Here is a 19,160-nt window from a genome sequence, read left to right as displayed (position 1 = left end):
GTTAAATATAGGTTAAATAAAGAAATTTAAAAAATACAAGATTAAAGGCATTTATAGTGCATCTCTGGTGAAATTCAATAAAAGCTATGATTCAGGCAATTTGTGGCATACTGTATGTGCACTGGGGTTTTGGGGTTCACACAAGTAAAGATTAACGTCCATAACTTAGTCCCATCTCTCTATATAATGTACTATATAAGCCAATTTGAACAAAATATAAATCTACTTTCTGTTCAAGCAAATTAGGGTGGAGTGCAAGGCATGGACCTGCTTCTGCTCATCCACAGCAGCCAACCTAACAGCCTGGAAACATGTACGGACATGGCATCAATGTGTCATCCCCCTCTTTCTTCATTCTGCACTTATCGTGTTTTTCTACGTATGTGCGATATAAACGGTCTGTTAATATATTTTTTTGTAACAAGACTATCTGGTTTTTCCTCAACAAACTCCAGTTACAACAAGAGAAAATCGGGCAGGGGGAGGGGACACAAGTGGAGATTTTGTTTACTCCATGACTGTTGAGACACACTGTCAACAGGGAGTACAGTTCTACCATGGAACGAGGAGACGAGGGATGGATGTCTATAAAAAGGGGGACCTAACAGTGAATGCACTGTTTAAAAGCAAGAGCTCAGCTGAATTAATTTAAGTGCATTTCAAGTGCAAGCAAACCATGTTACTCACTAGCGAGGAGGAATTCAGGCCATTGTCTATTGAGCGGGTGCCCGCGCCCCTTGGAAGGCAACAATGGTGTTTCAGAGGGGAGGAGTAGGTGGTTTGGACAGTAAAGGCGTGGGTGTCCTCGAACCCGGAACCTCCAGTTCCTCTCCCTCCCCAGGTGGTCTTGGTCCAGAGAGACTATGGTCGTCTCTATCTCTATTCAACTGGGTTCAGAGTTATTTGTGGTGCCTGCATAAGGTGCTTATTACACTACTAATCAGTGGATGGTTGGAGCGGTTAAGACCTTTGACCTGGCTCTCTAGGAGGTGACAGGCCTGCCAGGCAGGAGTCCAGAAAGCATTGTGACAGGAATACAGCGGTCCAGGCCACTGGCCAGAGAGGTTGGCTGGGACATTCAAATTTAGAGAGAGTGCCACTGAATTCCAAGTCCAGTGTTGATACAGTCCCAAAATGTATGCATGTCAGCAGTAATATTCAAGATACAGGTGCATCATATGATGCAAAAGGCTTCATGACGTGGCATCCTACACTTTTCTCCTTGAAAACTTGATTGCTGAGAATCAGGTTGTCAAATAAAATACACCCACCTCCCCAACATAAAAATATTTTCACATGACCTTACCCTTGCACACCCTCCCCCTCATAGAATTAACTCAAAATAATGTTTAAGGCCACAAATAACAATAACTGTAATGACCCGGTGTGGTTGACAAAGTCATCCGCAGAGAGGGAGGAGGGGAAGAAGGAGGAGGGAAGGGAAGTTTATTTGTATAGACCATGATTTCCATTATGTCTGCTTCATTTACTTATAATGGGAAAGGGGGATACCTAGTCAGTTGTACAACTGAATGACTTCAACTGAAATGTGTCTTCCGCAATTAACGCAACCCTTCTGAATCAGAGAGGTGCGGGGGGCTGCCTTAGATTGACATCCACGTCTTCAGCGCCCGTGGACCAGTGGTTTAACTGCCTTGCTCAGTGGCAGAACGACAGATTTTTACCTCGTCAGCTCGGGGATTCCATCCAGTTTAGGCCCAGTTAAATGAGGACTAATATCAAATATTAACAAAATAAAGACCTGTTTGGTGGAGTGCTGCCTTTCTCCCCCGATTGCTCAGTTGAGGAGGGCGGCCAGCTCTAGGAAGAGTCTTGGTGGTTCCAAACGTCTTCCATTTAAGAATGATGGAGGCCACGGTGTTCTTGGGGACCTTCAATGCTGCAGGCATTTTTTGGTACCCTTCCCCAGATCTGTGCCACGACACAATCCAGTCTCGATGCTTTACGGACAATTCCTTCAACCTCATGGCTTGGCTTTTGCTCTGACATGCACTGTCAACTGTGGGACCTTACATAGACAGTTGTGTGCCTTTCCAAATCATGTCCAATCAATTGGATTTACCACAGGTGGAATCCAATCAAGTTGTAGAAACATCTCAAAGATGGTCAATGGAAAAAGGATTCTTTATCTTTTTTTTGTTTATACATTTGTAAAACATTTCAAAAACCTGTTTTCGCTTTGTCATTATGGGGTATTGTGTGTAGATTGAGGATTTTTTCCCCCATCCATTTAAAAATAAGGCTGTACGGTAACAAAATGTGGAAAAGACAAGGGGTCTGAATACTTTCCAAATGCACTCTCTGGAAAAGCAATCATTTTTGCATTGGTCATGTTCTTGTTTTTCTCAAACATTAAGTCCTTTTGTGATGCCTGCTCACACCAAAAGTGAGAGATTTATTGTGACCTAGGCCAGTGCATAATCTCAAATTTCTGCACCTAATTCTACAAGCAGGATAATGTCAAACACAATAGCAGAGGTGCATAAAGATTGTGGCCCCCATGCACTCAACACAAATTCCTCGTATTTTACAAAAATCTAAACGCAACAAGCTAAATAATTATGAATTTACTGAGTTACAGTTCATATAATGAAATCAGTCAATTGAAATAAAATTAATATGATGGATTTCACATGACTGGGCAGGGTGTAGCCATGGGTGGGCCCGGGAGGGCAGAGGCTGACCCACTTGGAAGCCTGGCCCACCCACTGGGGAGCCAGAAACAGCCAATCAGAATGAGTTTTTCCTCACAAAGGGGCTTAATTACAGACAGAAATACTTCTCAGTTTCATCAGCTGTCTGGGTGGCTGTTCTCAGACGATCTCGCAGGTGAAGAAGCTGGATGAGCATGTCCTAGGCTGGTGTGGTCTGCTGTTTTGAGGGCGGGTTGACATACTGCAAAATTCTCTAAAACTACGTTGGAGGCGGCTTATGGTAGAGAAATTAACATTCAATTCTCTGGAAACAGCTCTGGTGGACATTCCTGCAGTCAGCATGTCAATTATACACTCCCACTTGAGACGTGTGGCATTGTGTTGTGTGACAACTGCACATTTTAGAGTGGCTTTTTATTGTCCCCAGCACAAGGTGCACCTGTGTAATGATACTGTTTAATCATCTTGTTGATATGCCACACCTGTTAAGTGAATGGATTATCTTGGCAAAGGAGAAATGCAAACTAACAGATAAGTAAACAAATTTGTGCACAATTTGAGAGAAATAACCTTTTTGTGCATATGGAAGAATTCTGTGATCTTTTATTTCAGCTGATAAAACAACACTTTACATGTTCTGTTTATATTTTTGTTCAGTGTACATTGCTCTCCGTTACTCTTTATTTTGTATGGTCATTAGCTGTATGGTCATTAGTAGAGTATACAATATACACATTTTAGCTTCAAGACAGCGGCAATTTGAAAAACTGAAAAAGTAGATTGTGCTTATTTATTGGCACATGGAACCGTATCGCTCGCCGTAGTTTAAAAACTTAGTGGTGCTAAAACAATGTCATATCTGAATTCTGCCATCTTCATGCACGTTCACATTTATTTGGAATCACATTTCTACAGGAATAAATACATGTCGGCAAACTAGTCCAGCAAGTATATCAGTTTATTCTGGATGTTTTTCAGCGGCAGGGACTGGGAGACTGAAACAGTTGGCATAATTTAAACCCAGACATTAGGCTCTGGGAAATCCCCCCCTGAAATAGTAGGGGTGAAGCAAGGTTATTTGCAATCTAGATAGTTCCATTTTACGAGTAAATTGGATTATTCTGGCTTTTTGGTATTTAGATGCTATCCTTTCAGCAGAAAACATCTTAAGGCTTGACACAGCCTGCCCTGCAGATCGTTTCCACTGTAGTGTTGATTATCTTGGACTGGCACGAGGCTTTACCCCCCTCCCCGTGCTACATTGATAAGTGGTTCAGGAATACCTCTCTGCCTGATAAAGCACTTATAGAGAGCACTGTGCTGTTCCTAATGGCTAACAAAAAAGGATGTTAATACAGGCTGACATTGACAGCATATCACCGTTTGCGGCTTTGTGTCACCATCACACCACATGTAAGCATTCTTTCAAGCATTTCTCCTGAAATGCATTTGACTCATGCAGTCCTAGTATAATGATTGGGGTATTGGAATGGCACATTGTGGAATACCTCTGCCACATCTACAAAGTCAGGTATTGGCTAGGTTCTAAACCCTTCTCAGCAGGGTTCAATTAGACAATTGCAGCATGTGGGGTAGCTAAGGGGTAATTAGCTGTTCTAGCTATCTAGCAGGCTGAGTGGAAGGGTGGGGACAAAGATTGCATGGCATGTGGCTACAGAGTAGGGCTGGACGATATGGCCTAAAAATCCTATCTACATTTTTTTAAACTTATGGGCGATTCATGATATATACAGTATCTCAATTTTATTAAGCTATGTTGAGCAATTAACAGTCAATACACTGCATTTCAAACAATCAGGAATAATCAAATTAATTAATGGTCAAATTATATACACTGAACAAAAATATACTGAACAAAAATATAAATGCAACATGCAACAATTTCAAAGATTTTACTGAGTTACAGTTCATCAGTCAATTGAAATCAATTCATTAGGCCCTAATCTATGGATTTCACATGACTTGGCAGGGGCGCAGACATGGGTGCCAGGCCCACCCACTGACAAGTTATCTAAAACAACGTTGGAGGCGGTTTATGGTAGAGAACAGAACATTCAATTATCTGCCAACAGCTACAGTATGGTGGACATTCCTGATGTCAGTATGCCAATTGAATGCGCCCTCAACTTGAGACGTGTGGCATTGTGTCGAGTGACAAAACTGCACATTTTAGAGTCTTTTTATTGTCCCCAGCACAAGGTGCACCTGTGTAATGATCTGCTGTTAAATTAGCTTCTTGATATGCCACACCTGTCAGGTGGATGGATTATCTTGGCATATAAAAAATGCTTACTAACAGGGAGGTAAAACAATTGTTTGCACATAATATGAAATAAATACTGTAAGCTTTTTGTGAGTATGGAACATTTCTGGGATCTTTAATATAAAGAAGAAACCCACACACTGCTCGATGGTATCACTATTTAATAAGCTTTACGTATTGGCCTCAAGGCCTTTGTCAGAGCTTTTGTGCTCAAACACATTAAGAAGGAAAGAAATTCCACAAATGAACTTTTAACAAGGCACACCGGTTAATTGAAATGCATTCCAGGTGACTACAGTGGTTCGTCCTTTAAAAGTTGCAGCGTACTGCGGCGCAGCTAGCATGGTGCTGCAGAATTCTATGCACGTTATTTGTGTGAACCACTGCTACCAATAATGCTCGTTAGTGCTAGTTTGACCACCAGAGGACATCTTTGAGAAGCATTTGATAACCTTCAATAATGGCTGTACTAGAGAATGAGGGCACGCGGGAGACCGGGGTCAATCATTGACGAGGAGGAAGGAGTAGTCTGTCCTTGTAAATAAGAATTTGTTCTTAACTGATTCCATGTGTTATTTCATAGTTGTGATGTCTTAAATATTATTCTACAATGTAGAAAATATATTAAATAAATAAAAACACTGAAATGTTAGTCCAAACATTGAATGGTATTTTCTTAATTCATATTATGGTGTTTCTATTCCAAGAAAAACAAAAAAATCCTCTGGGTTTCCGTTAGGATAGAATGGAAAATATGGAGCTGTACAATGTGACGGTCTGGAGTACAGTACTGTGCTATTTAGCTAAAGAATCCCGGTGTCGCGAGGGCAGGGCACGTGGGAGACCGGGGTTCAATTCCCCGACAGGGAGGAAGGAGTAGGCGGTCCTTGTAAATAATAATTTGTTCTTAACTGACTTGCCTAACTAAATAATGGTTACACTAAGAGCATAACATTTCTACACCCTAATTTTCTAATTCTAGTCTAACCAATACCCAAACGGAGATTCAGTGAACATAAAAATCTCATTGATTTATCAAGACCAGTCCCCATGGTTGTCTCAGGGCAGCGCGAAACGGTGCTAAAGTAGTTGTAGGCTATTGCTTCAAATCCTATTGCTTCTAACTTCAAAATGCTCTTAAAATAAATAAGACCTACACCACTTTTAACAGCACATTACTCAACACTAGTGAAGCTCATGTCACCTACGGTAGGCCTACAGTATATCGAAAAATATGAAGTGACAATTACATATAGAGGATTGGAGGATATTTCTGTAATTCAGTGATATTTATTCCCATAATAATTTATTATGGATCCGTGGTCAGAGGTCATAAATTCCTGAGAAGACCCTGCCACATGGCCACATAGTAGAGAGAGGGTAAACTTTCACAGAGGACAAAGGAAATCCTTCCACCTCACAGAACTTGAGGTACGAACAAATTTCATGTTCCGAAGAAAGTGTAAAAGATCGGTGAAGAATCCAGCTACAAGCTGGTCCGTTTGACACAACTTGGGAATCTCATGGGAGACGGTGTGGCCACATTAACATAACGCTGTTTATATAATAGGCCCAGATATAAGGTTTACATCTAATTGTTGTATAAGATGAATGAGTGAGTATGATACTGTTTACACAATATGATTTTGGACTGTTTAATGAAGGAAAACTAAAAAAGGGAATTGGATTTGAACTAAATCAGAGGACCGCCCCTGAGCCCAGTTAGGGTCAGACATCCTGGGACAGCCCTTTTCTGCCATTCCGAATAAAACCCAACTTTGAGAAATTATCACCAGACCGAGCTTACCTCAATTACGAGATGGCTAAAGGTTGCAGAATCTTTTAACCATACCACGTAGTTAAACTCTTAGACTATCGATACTGACCGAATAAGAACAAGTCTTTGATACTAATTACTAGTCTGCAGCTAGGAATTCGGTATCATAGAACGCAAAGAACGACAACCCCCGAAACACCCATTCTATAACGAATGTCACTTTGAACTATCCCCTCTAACCAAGACAGAGAGAGAGAGGGAGAGAGACGGACAATTCTACGAAAGACACAAACTTTTCATCAGCGATCAAGACTATCGTCTGAGCGTAAATATATATATTGATTGCAATTGTTCCCGAATGAGTGAGCGTTTATGTGTAAAGGATTCGCATTTTAATTGTTATAATTATCACTCTGTAGTGACTTCTTAGTCGACCCCCACTTCCCCTTTTTGTTTAACAAGCCGCCATGCCGGTTTAGCCCACTAGGGCGCATTTTCCTATCATTACATTTACCTTGTTTGTTTGTTTATGCATTTCTGTGAATTATTAATAAATAAATTATTTAAGACAATTGATGTATGGATGACTCACAGTGAAGACTGGGTTCGTGCAGATAACCAACAATTTATGACGTTTGGAATGAGACTAATGTGAGGTACAGTAAATAATTCATTAATTCGAAGACTAATTGATCAGATAAAATATCTGAAAAGTTATTTTAGGAAATGATAACTGTGTAATCTGAATATTTTTCCTTGGTGCCCCGACTTCCTAGTTAATTGGTTACATGATTAATCAGTTGATCGCACAGTAACTAATTACAGAGAATCTTTGATAAAAACTACCAGTCTTCAGTTAATGATAGTAAAGACACGACATAAGTAATACTGAAGTCGTGCACAATTATCAGTTTCTATTTAGGTTTATGTCGCCCATTCATTGTTAGAGACCCAGTAGGACCCAAAAGCAAAATCAGTGCTCTAACTCCCCCTTCTGCTGGTCTGGAGCAATGAAGTGTTGACGCAGGGTACCGTACTAAACCACAAATGACCTCTAAATCCCGTGGCATAAGCTCACAATTTTTAAAGGAGGACCCACTGTACCTCATGAAGCCGGTTGAGAGAATGCCAAGAGTGTGCAAAGCTGTCATCAAGACAAAGGTGGCCACTTTGAAGAATCTAAAATAGAAAATATATTTGGTTAGTTTAACACTATTTTGGTTACTACATGATTCCATATGTTATTTCATAGTTTGAGGTCTTCACTATCATTCAACAATGTGGAAAATAGTCAGAAATAAAGAAAAATCCTGGAATAAGTAGGTGTCCAAATTTTTGACTGGTACTGTATACTTTCATGCAAAGTGGGAGATGCTGTCAAGAAACACTGCATTGTTTAATCATCAGACCCAGCTTTGCCAGCTGAATTTAAGAATCCACCACTTATTGTATATAGGAGAGGTCGCAATTTATGCAATAAATTGGTCCACGCCAACTGCCAGCTACAAAAGAAAATCAGCCAGGCTCTTTTACACCCTCTCCCAAATGGTAGCTATGGATGCAAAGGTTGCACACAGTGCAACAATATGATGAAGTGTGAATATTTCGGCAACCCACATATAAGAAAATGGTTCCAAATAAATGACATTATTACGTGCTCCACCACCCATGTTATCTAAATTATTAAAATGTCCCTGTGGGCTGTGTTATGTAGGTAAAACCTCTCGTTCTCGCAAACAGAGAATGAATTAACATAAATGTTCAATCAGTAGAAATGACAGGGATTATCCAGTCGCAGTACATTTTAATGACCATTTTTACCTTTAGATTTTGTGGCACAGAGAAATTTAAGATATCAGACAGGGGAGGTGATTTAAATAATACTCTGAGCAAAAGAGAATGTTTTTGGATTTTCACCCAGACATTATTTCCTGAAATGTCTATGTATGTTATGTTGTAAATGTGAAAATGAATTAAACATTTCATTTAACATTTAAGTCATTTAGCAGACGCTCTTATCCAGAGCGACTTACAAATTGGTGCATTCACCTTATGACATCCAGTGGAACAGTCACTTTACAATAGTGAATCTAAATCTTAATGCCACCATTCCAGAATACTCTGACGTTTTTCTTGCACTGTACCCAATGATTTATGAAAACTTGCTTGGTCGGTCGATGTCCTCATTGTGGTTTTACAGACGTGTTTAATATGTTTTATGTACACACTTTATTGCAATATTTATGAAATGCATTGTTATATTTGGTAACATTTATTTCCCTCGACTCCAACCTCATTCGATGCATGGAACGGATGTGGGTGGAGCTATGTCTGCAACTTTTTTTCTTTTACTCACAAAAGCTCTGACGAAGGCCTTGAGGTCGATACTTAATGCTTATTAAAGAGCAGTGATACTATCAAGAGCAGTGTGTGGGTTTCTTCTTTTTTCTCATCTTATTCAACTGTCACCATGCACCTGCAACAAAGATATCTCAGCTGTGCGAGTGCCTTTTGACTAATAAATATGTTGAAATGGAACCAAATTATCGGTTCCTGTCTCAGTACTTTTTAAATAGGTTATATGGTCTACTACGGTATAGGTTGAATGTGATAGTCTGCCTATAACGAGCCTGAGTAGGCCTATAACCTAATAATTGGAAATGGTTAATGCAATGCATTTCTGTTGAATATGGAAATATCCACCCGCACTCAGCCCTGACTCACCTACTCAGCCAATCAGGAGCCGCTGGTGTGTTGTGGCCATTTCATGCTGCATACTAAACAGTCCATGCTAAATAGTATGCAACGATGAGTAAATGGTATGCAGTTTAAGTCGTAGTGCGCTAGTACTATATGGGTATTTGGACACAGCTAATGTGTTCTTTCTCATGACAGTAATGACAAATAACTGGTTCTTCGTTTCCACCTTTCTGACTAATATTATTTGGGGCACTGGGGGAAAAGGCTGAACTTCTCTATATTGATTTTGTGTAGGGATAACTACTGTATGCTTTGTTTATTAAGGTAGTTTAAAGCGTCAACACAAACTCATCTGCAAGGACTGCAGGTTTCTCGAGAGTAAGATCCTCCTTGGTACATCGGTCTAGTACTTCCCAAGTGGGCTTTTCTTCAAATACTTTCATTCGAAGTCCACAGGTGTTTCTCAAAAAGCATACTACCATGCTCTGAGCACGCAAATTGGAGCACAGAGGTTCGGAGTATGCGTCTAAATCAAAGTATGCAAAACGGAGCACGGAGGGCACTTTTCGAATGCGTACTGCATTTGTACATATTTTGAAGCATGCGTCGATGAAAGCTTCAATGGAAAGTATGCACAGAAATATGACACACACGTAAAAATAATTATGCAACATTTCTTGAAATGTCATTTTTGCCTGTTAAACTGTCTGGTTAGCTAGATTATTACGATTCACATATGCTGATAGTTATGAAATAAAACATTTGCTTTGTGTATATCATATCTATTGCCATTATCCTGGCTGGAAGAATGTTCAGTGAATGAGTAAGTTCATAGTAAGTCAATAGGGCTAACTGGCTAGCTATCCATGAAGAATGGGTAGCTAGCTACCCACGAAAACATCTACCTTAAATACCATTAGTTGTAGGTCATTTTTGCCTGTTTAACTAGCTGGCTAGCTAGATTACAACGATTCACATATACAGTGGCTTGCCAAAGTATTCACCCCCCTTGACATTTTTCCTATTTTCTTGCCTTACAACCTGGAATTAAAACCGATTTGGGGGGTTTTGTATCATTTGTATCATTTACACAACATGCCTACAACTTTGAAGATGCAAAATATTTTTGGGGTATGAACCTTGAGGGTGCATAACTATTCACCACCAAGTCAATACTTTACAGCAATTACAGCTGCTAGTCTCTTGGGGTGTGTCTCTATAAGCTTGGCACATCTAGCCACTGGGATTTTTGCCCATTCTTCAAGGCAAAACTGCTCCAGCTCCATCAAGTTGGATGGGTTCCACTGGTGTACAGCAATCTTTAACCCTTTCACACGTACCATCACACGGGTGTGATCATTCTACAGTGGTCCCTGAAGTGTACGATCACACCCCGTGTGATTAGAACACTCCTTTAGAATGCTCATTTAGAACGGCCAGTTTCAAATGACGCAACAATCAGCGTTTGAGCTGGCCACACTTTTTTAGAAACTATTTACACAAACACAGTCCTTACAAAGTTATGTCCAGAATGTGAGCAGTTTATTTTTGGATGCAATGTTCAGATATTCACAGAAGTATATATAGCATAACACAATCATCCTAACCGGAAAAATGTAGGCTACATTTGTCCTAGCGCTAACTGAGGAAAGATTGACCCAACACAAGCAGTCATAATTTTTAACTCTCGGCTGACATAAACTACAATATGAATGAGCTAATAGCAATTACTATGTATAATTAATCACATCACGGGTGAGCTCACCATTGATCGAAATAACTAGGTAAAACACTTTATAGAAATCGAAAGTAAACCGACGATTAGTTTCAGTGCGCCGCCAAGCATTTTTTCCTCACAGAAATCGAAGATAATAAGAGAAGAGGAGATGAGTTTGGTCTGTTTATAGTATGCATGAAGGGGTGTGTCATCTACCGTCGTTCACATCCCACTATTAATTTCCGGAAGTCCTCAAAATAATTAGTGAACTCTTACTCACCTCATTGTTATAACATCTTCGGTCAAACACGCGAAACCCAGAATGCATTGTATGTCAACAAACATGGCTACACAACTGGAATTAGCTTAGCTCATCATAATCAGTACAACCTTCAAAAAAGTATTTTACACACATAATGTGCCCATTACAATCTGTGCAAGAATCAGAATGCATGATTTGTCACCTAGAATTGAAAACGTGAATAAAACAGTAAATACACTAATAATTGCCACACAAAACATTTTCTGATAGTGATTTATTGATACATGTGGGGGTGCCAGCAGTCAACCACGTAACACCCGCTCTGCGTCATTAAGTGTTGTTGTTTATGTATGTAGCTAGTGAGTTAAGCTGTAGTGTATGTATTTCAAAAGGAGACAACTCACAAATGTGGAAATTCTGGAGATTTTTTAAAATTCTGACAATGAGACTGAGTATGAAAGTCAGGAATCAGATTCTGACAGTGACAGTGAGGAGCTGCCCCACAACCTTATAGCCATTGAGAACCCTGAATTTGAATTTCCCTTGTCCACTGACGAAGTACCAGGTCCCTTTGAAGATGCTGGTGGTGATCAGTCAGTCAGCTCCAAAGATGTCCAGCTCCAGTTATGATATTGGCAAATAATGTTTGTGGTTTCTGAAAGTACAGAATAAAGAGGAATTATTCATTAGAATACAATATAAGGATATAGCAAAAAAAACAATACTACAAAGAAGTAACATAATAAACACTGCTATACCAAAAATAGTTTATTGCATTGACAAAATCACAGATTTGAGTTATAACAGTAAGAAAGTAACTTTTGAGCTCCACAAGGTGGCAAAGCAGGGCAGAACAGAGCTATGCTGAATAGACCAAATAAACAAACCATTGCCATATTTTTTATTTATTTAGTCATTTAAGAACACATTTTTATTTACAATGATGGCCTATACCAGCCAAACTCAGACAACACTGGGCCAATTTTGCGCTACACTATGGGACTCCCAATCACAGCCAGTTGTGATACAGCTTGGATTTGAACCAGGGTGTCTGTAGTGATGCCTAGCACTGAGATGCAGTGCCATAGACCGCTGTGCCACTTGGGAGTCAAAAGGCCAGGGTAGCTTCAAAATACAACACAAGCTAATAGTTCTCTGACGCAACTAGCATTGTTTTACAGCATGTACCTACGTAAGCACGATTGACTATAACACCATAAAGGTTATAAAATGTGTAACGTTACCACACGTGTCCGCAGTTATAAGGAATATATTATGATCCATACATACAGTGAGCTACAGCAGAAACAGCATATGGAAACTATTATAACGTAATAAGGCACTTACTTTGATAGAAACGCAGCCTGGATTTGAACCAGGGAGTCTGTAGTGATGCCTCTAACACCGATGTGCTGTGCCTTTGACCGCTGCACCACTTGGGAGTCATAAGGCCATGTAGCTTTAAAATACAACACAATATAATACTTCTGATGCAACTAGCATTGTTTTACAGAGCTAATAGAAGAATGTAGCTACAAAAGCACGATTGACTGTAACACCATAAAGGTTATAAAATGAGTAACGTTACCTCACGTGTCCGCGGTTATAAAGAATATACACAAATATATTATGCTCCATACATACAGTATGCTACAATAGAAATGTGTAATGGAAAATGTCAAATGTGAACACGTGTGCAGATCCTGTTCTGACGGGAGATGAGCAAATGTCTGCAGATGTGAACTGCACAAACAATTGGGAAGTGCTTGGGGAATTTTGTCCGTGTCAGAAATGTCTGAAAAATGTAATTGTCCGCAAAAGTAAAAATGACTATGTGAATGAATGAGGAGGCGGAACACACCTAAATTCAAACTGTTTTTAGAATAAAAACTTGTTAGAAAATCATTTGAAATTGAAGTTGAAACAGCCTATAAATATAAACAGGCTGCATGCTTTAGTTTGAGGGCAGCGTGGATAAAATGTACTGTTACGTATCAATCACATTCTGGAATGGAGAGAACATTCTAACATCACGTGCATTAAAAAAACTCACGCTGGGGCGACCATTAGAGATTGTTGGAACTCGCGCATGAAAGGGTTAAATCATACCACATATTCTCAATTTGATTGAGGTCTGGGCTTTGACTAGGCCATTTCAAGACATTTAAATGTTTCCCCTTAAACCACTCGAGTGTTGCTTTGGGTCATTGTCCTGCTGGAAGGTGAACCTCCGTCCCCGTCTCAAATCTCTGGAAGACTGAAACAGGTTTCCCTCAAGAATGTCCCCGTATTTAGCACCATCCATCATTCCTTAAATTCTGACCAGTTTCCCAGTCCCTGCCGATGAAAAACATCCCCACAGCATGATGCTGTCACCACCATGCTTCACTGTGGGGATGGTGTTCTCAGGGTGATAGGAAGTGTTGGGTTTGCTCCAGACATAGTGTTTTCCTTGATGGCCAAAAAGCTCAATTTTTGTCTCATCTGACAATAGTACCCCTTCTTCCATATGTTTGGGGAGTCTCCCACATGCCTTTTGGCAAACACCAAACGTGTTATTTTTTTCCTTTGAGCATTGGCTTTTTTCTGGCCACTCTTCCGTAAAGCCCAGTTCTTTGGAGTGTACAGCTTGAAGTGGTCCTATGGACAGATACTCCAATCTCTGCTGTGGAGCTTTGCAGCGCCTTCAGGGTTATCTTTGGTCTCTTTGCTGCCTCTCTGATTAATGCCCTCCTTGCCTGTTCTGTGAGTTTTGGTGGGCGGCCCTCTTGGCAGGTTTGTTGTGGTTCTATATTCTTTCCATTTTTTTAATAATGCATTTATTGCTGCTCCGTAGGATGTTCAAAGTTTCTGATATTTTTTAACAACCCAACCCTGATCTGTACTTCGCAACTTTGTCCCAGACCTGTTTGGAGAGCTCCTTGGTCTTCATGGTGCCGCTTGCTTGGTGGTGCCCCTTGCTTGGTGGTGTTGCAGACTCTGGGGCCTTTCAGAACAGGTGTGTATATACACTGAGATCATGTGACAGAGCATGTGATACTTAAATAAAGTCCACCTGTGTGCAATCTAACTAATTATGTGACTTCTGAAGGTAATTGGTTGCACCAGATCTAATTTAGGGGCTTCATAGCAAAGGGGGTGAGTACATATGCACGCACCACTTTTCCTTTTTTTATTTTTTTGAAACAAGTCATTTCTTTCATTTCACTTCGCCAATTTGGACTATTTTGTCCATTACATGAAATGCAGATAAAAATCCATTTAAATTACAGGTTGTAATGCAACAAAATAGGAAAATGAATAGTGATGAATAGTTTTGCAATGCATTGTAGCTAGCTGATAATTATGAAGTAAAATGTTTGCTTTGTGTATATCTTGTTTCAGTTCAGTGAATGGGGAGGTGCAGCGTGACATAATACAGTAGGGGGAGCGTGAGTGCTTCTCAAATGTAATGTTTTATGTGTTCTCCACACTCTCGTTCTCACAAGAATGTACTCAAGAAAACATCCTCGGAGAATGCACTTGGAGCATGAATGTGGAGCATGGTAGTAGGCATATTGAGAACCACCCCATGATTTTTTTTGTTAGTGTTTATGCAACCTTCCCTTGTTTCAGAGTGATTTGAGCGACAACAACAAACCTGGGACACAAGCCCCCATTTTGTTACATTCCCCAATAAGAAACCAAAAGAACTTTGCTCCAAAGAAAAAGGTAACTAACAAATGAGCCACTGACAACCGAAATTAAACAGGTGGGGTTGTAAAATGGGTTCTGAAAGGCATCCATGGAGGGCCTACTGAGTGCTCACCAAGAAACTCCAGTTGGGTCTTAAAAAAGATGCCCATCATGGACCCTAACTGGATTTCTCTGATATCAGACCAACTAAAAGAAGAAGAAAAAAACACACCAACTTAGCTAGTGAAACCAAAATTTGGGGAAACAAATAAGGTAAAGGCTCTGTTAAACAACCTTAAACAGAGGTGTCGCTCTTCCAACATCTCTTTTTCCAACTGAAGCAATGGGCCAGTAGCCCCTACATATCAGCTGTGCTAGCACAGGTGCAACACATCCTGACCAACAAGGATGATTCCAATCAGTATGCCACACCCAAAGAGAAACAACTGCAAAAAATGCAATCAAGAGAAAAAACATAGTCTGTAACAGTGTTTGTGTGCAGATTTCTGTGTTTGCTGTGAATGAATGACAAGGAAAGGAACTGCGAGAGCATACCAATGTGTGAACTATGATAGAAGTTTGCAGGACAGGACTGGATGAAAATGAATTCCTATGTAGCAGTTTGGTGTGCTGTGCTGTAAATGTATTCATTGAACGCTGGCTCCAACATCACAGCACAGCGGGGAGTTTGAGTATCCCTGGATTCCCCAATTACCCCATAGCAGTCAAGTAGGGTCACAATGAAAGAGGCTCAAACCATTTCCCTGTATAAAGCTGCAGTGGACTGAATAGCCAAGCTTCAGAGGACCGACCATTGCCAATGCCCTGGGAAACCTCCTCTTATTCTCCTTCAGTTGAAGGGGATATAGAGAGAACACACAGCTTGAACACAGACCAGTGAGGGTTCCTCAGAGGAGGACCATCCTACTCAGTGAATTTCATGAAAATAAAAATATAGTAACACGTTTAAAAAAGTTATACTTTTTCGATTAAACTATACTAAATATATTCACGTCATCAAATAACTGATTTAAAACACACTGTTTTGCAATGAAGGTCTACAGTAGCCTCAACAGCACTCTCTGGGGTTTCATTCTGTTTGCTTACACCCCTGATCACCCACGCACACACAGTTCAATTCCATAGTAGGCTGATACAAACAGCGTTATCACTTTGTCCTCCGTCTACACAATGGTGCTACCCCAGAGAGTGCTGTTGAGGCTACTGTAGACCTTCATTGCAAAACAGTGTGTTTTAAATCAGTTATGTGATGACGTGAATATATTTAGTATAGTTTAATCTGCTGTGTTGTGCACTGAAGTCCACAAGTGAAGGGTAACAGGTGAGAGGAGGAGGGGGCATAGATGCGAGAAGGAATTATACAATGAGCAAAGTGATAACGCTGTTTGTATCAGCCTACTATGGAATTGAACTGTGTGTGCGTGGGTGATCAGGGGTGTAAGCAAACAGAATGAAACAGAGATAAACCTACCTGAATTTGTCCAATAGAAACTCTTGTTAGCAACTGTTTGGATTAATGATTACACCCTAGGCCAGCTAGATGCAGGCAAGAGTGTGCAAGGTGGTATTTAATTTTGAGTATCATGTAGTGGCCTAAACCTATTGATGTTACATTGAGCTGGATGAATGGAATATCATCCAACAAAACTGGTCATTTAAACACATAGTCCTATGAAGAGGGACAAAAGAGAAAAAGTAGAAGAAGCCTTTAGGGGAGAACGTGCGCAAGAACCTATCAGTCCAAGTTAACGCAGATTTATGTGACACATTACATGTAAAAACTTGCCCAGAAAAAAAACAACATAAAAGTCAACCGACAACAGCTGTAAATCAGGATGGTTTCATACTCTGAATAAAGTCACTCGTGAGGACAGGCATGGGCAAAAGGAACTGTGCATTTTCCATGACAAATTTACACGTATCGTTATAATGCACGATCAACAGCAATATAGGTGTTGTTCGAACATATTCATGCTACACCATGTTCAGAAATAAAAACAAAAATAATACATCATCCGAACAGTTCTGTGAATGTGCAACTCGCATACAACACTTTCAGTCTGTGCGAAAGATCATATGCAGTATGATGACCGCCTTACGTATTATCTAGACTTTAAAAGGATCACACTGACACTTCAATATAGACCATGCGTGTTAAATAATACTTACCTTCGTAGTAAAAAGTAAATCCAACGTAAATGATGATTTGCATGTGGTGCTACAATCAAATTTGGGTGATAGCGAGCTCGCGCTCCCCCAGAGTTTAGCCCCATAAATCACTTTGCCGGTTGTCAAGATAATGACCCAAACGTTTGCATAATTTATACATCGGAAACAAATGAATACAACTCCTTATCATGCACACTGTAGAGAAAAACTGCGATAATTGCGTTCAGCTTTTGGTTAGACAGAGCGATATACAGAATTATCATAGGTGAGGCCACCGTTGGTACCCACGTGATTAAATAATATACTGGTAAATATAAACTAATATTTAATGTATAGGCAGCTGGCAATATATTTCCCCCACCGCTGTGCAATGTGCCTGCGCACGGGTGTTGAAAGCAATTTAGAAGCTTTCATTCAAATCCCAAAATCACATTGATCTGTCAAATTCGTTACTTGATTTCTGCCAAATTCAATATAATAAGTTAAATGAACCAAAACCCAATTTTTATCATACCAATCAAAAAAAGCACTCCAGTGTGATGAGTAACCTTGTCCTTGCCTGAGATGTAAAACATTTTGCTTGCTTCCAAAGCTAGTGCCCAGGCCTTAGCTCAGCATGCTAATACAGTCTTGTGGTGTGCTGGAGACCAGGTTCAAACCCTGGATGATCACACATGGCATACTGCATATTCAATAAAATAGATCTAAACTTCATTATAAATTCCAATTACATGTGTTATTGGTGATTATAGAGGACAATCATTGTTCAGTCAGCCATGCTATTGCCCTCTCCACATATCTAAAGACATTTCACATACTGGCTGGACATTAATTTTCTTCATCTAATCTCAACAAATACTGCAGTAACTTCAATTCACAGAGAATAATTGGAGGATGGCATTTGACAAAGGACACGCTTCTTACCAAATGATTGAGGTGGCACATGTTCTATGACAAATTATTTGACTTTGAATCGCAGAGAATAAGTCCATGGACAGCAAACTAGTTTTATAGGCTCCCACATTTTCAAACTCCATAGAATACAATTTATTTTATGAATTGTGTCAATGACAGATAACTTTGTTTAATTCACAGGACTAAGCTCAATCGGAGCACAGAGGATGAAGAGATATTGTAAATATTACACAGCTGTCTTTACCTAAGTTATAGCGACGTTATAGCCATCCTATGTCAAATATATAATATGACTGATGAGAGAGACTTACTACCCAACTTAATGTAGTGTTAGTCACATTCAATTAAACAGTTTTTACCACTCAGTACAGAATTAAAATCAACCCATGAAATCATCAAAATGGACCACCATGAACACAGGGCTTTAAAACTTTAAATATTATTTGGTGCATTATCAATATTAAATAGTAATTTTGTTAGCAAGGATGGGAATCTACTACTCATTTGTGTTTGTTTGTTTTAAAAAAAACTTGTATTGTTCAGGGACAGTGTCATGCATATACATGTATTTACCTGGAGTGATTGAGGGTGGAGCTATTACTAATTACTACAGGAGATTATCTGTACTTGAACTTGACCCATGTCCTCAGATATACACTTTGTTCTTCTATCCGCATCCCTGCCTCAGTGTGCTCTATGTTACAGACAGTGACAGTCGGAAAGAACTGTATAGAGGGAGACTGATACAAGGGGATACAGAGAGTAGGGGACGATGCTACTACTAGAAAATACTCTGGTGTTCTACTGCAGCATGTTTAACCTCTGAAAAGAGAGCTTTTACACATAGCCACAGGAAGTAGGGGTGCTGAGGGTGCTGCAGCAACCCCTGATGAATCAGAATGTTAAACCAAAACAAAAGTAGTGCACTGGGCCTTTATTACTTGTGTATGAGCAGACCAAAATAG

At 39.9% G+C, this 19,160-nt stretch overlaps 1 protein-coding gene across 1 annotated transcript in view; it reads right to left on the bottom strand.

Moving 5' to 3' along the window:
• The window catches only part of chl1a (cell adhesion molecule L1-like a), a 138,820-nt gene extending 121,312 nt beyond the window's left edge, over window positions 1-17,508 (bottom strand). Inside the window, exon 1 of the mRNA XM_035740681.2 lies at window positions 17,281-17,508. The gene's annotated coding sequence lies outside the window, so the exon portion shown is untranslated. The remainder of the gene's footprint in view (window positions 1-17,280) is intronic.
• Window positions 17,509-19,160: the final 1,652 nt, after the last annotated feature.

The sequence above is a fragment of the Oncorhynchus keta genome, chromosome 28 (assembly GCF_023373465.1).
Source record: "Oncorhynchus keta strain PuntledgeMale-10-30-2019 chromosome 28, Oket_V2, whole genome shotgun sequence".
Taxonomy (NCBI): Eukaryota; Metazoa; Chordata; class Actinopteri; order Salmoniformes; family Salmonidae; genus Oncorhynchus; species Oncorhynchus keta.
The sequence above is the reverse complement of the archived record's forward strand: the minus strand, read 5'-3'. Positions and strand labels throughout refer to the sequence as shown.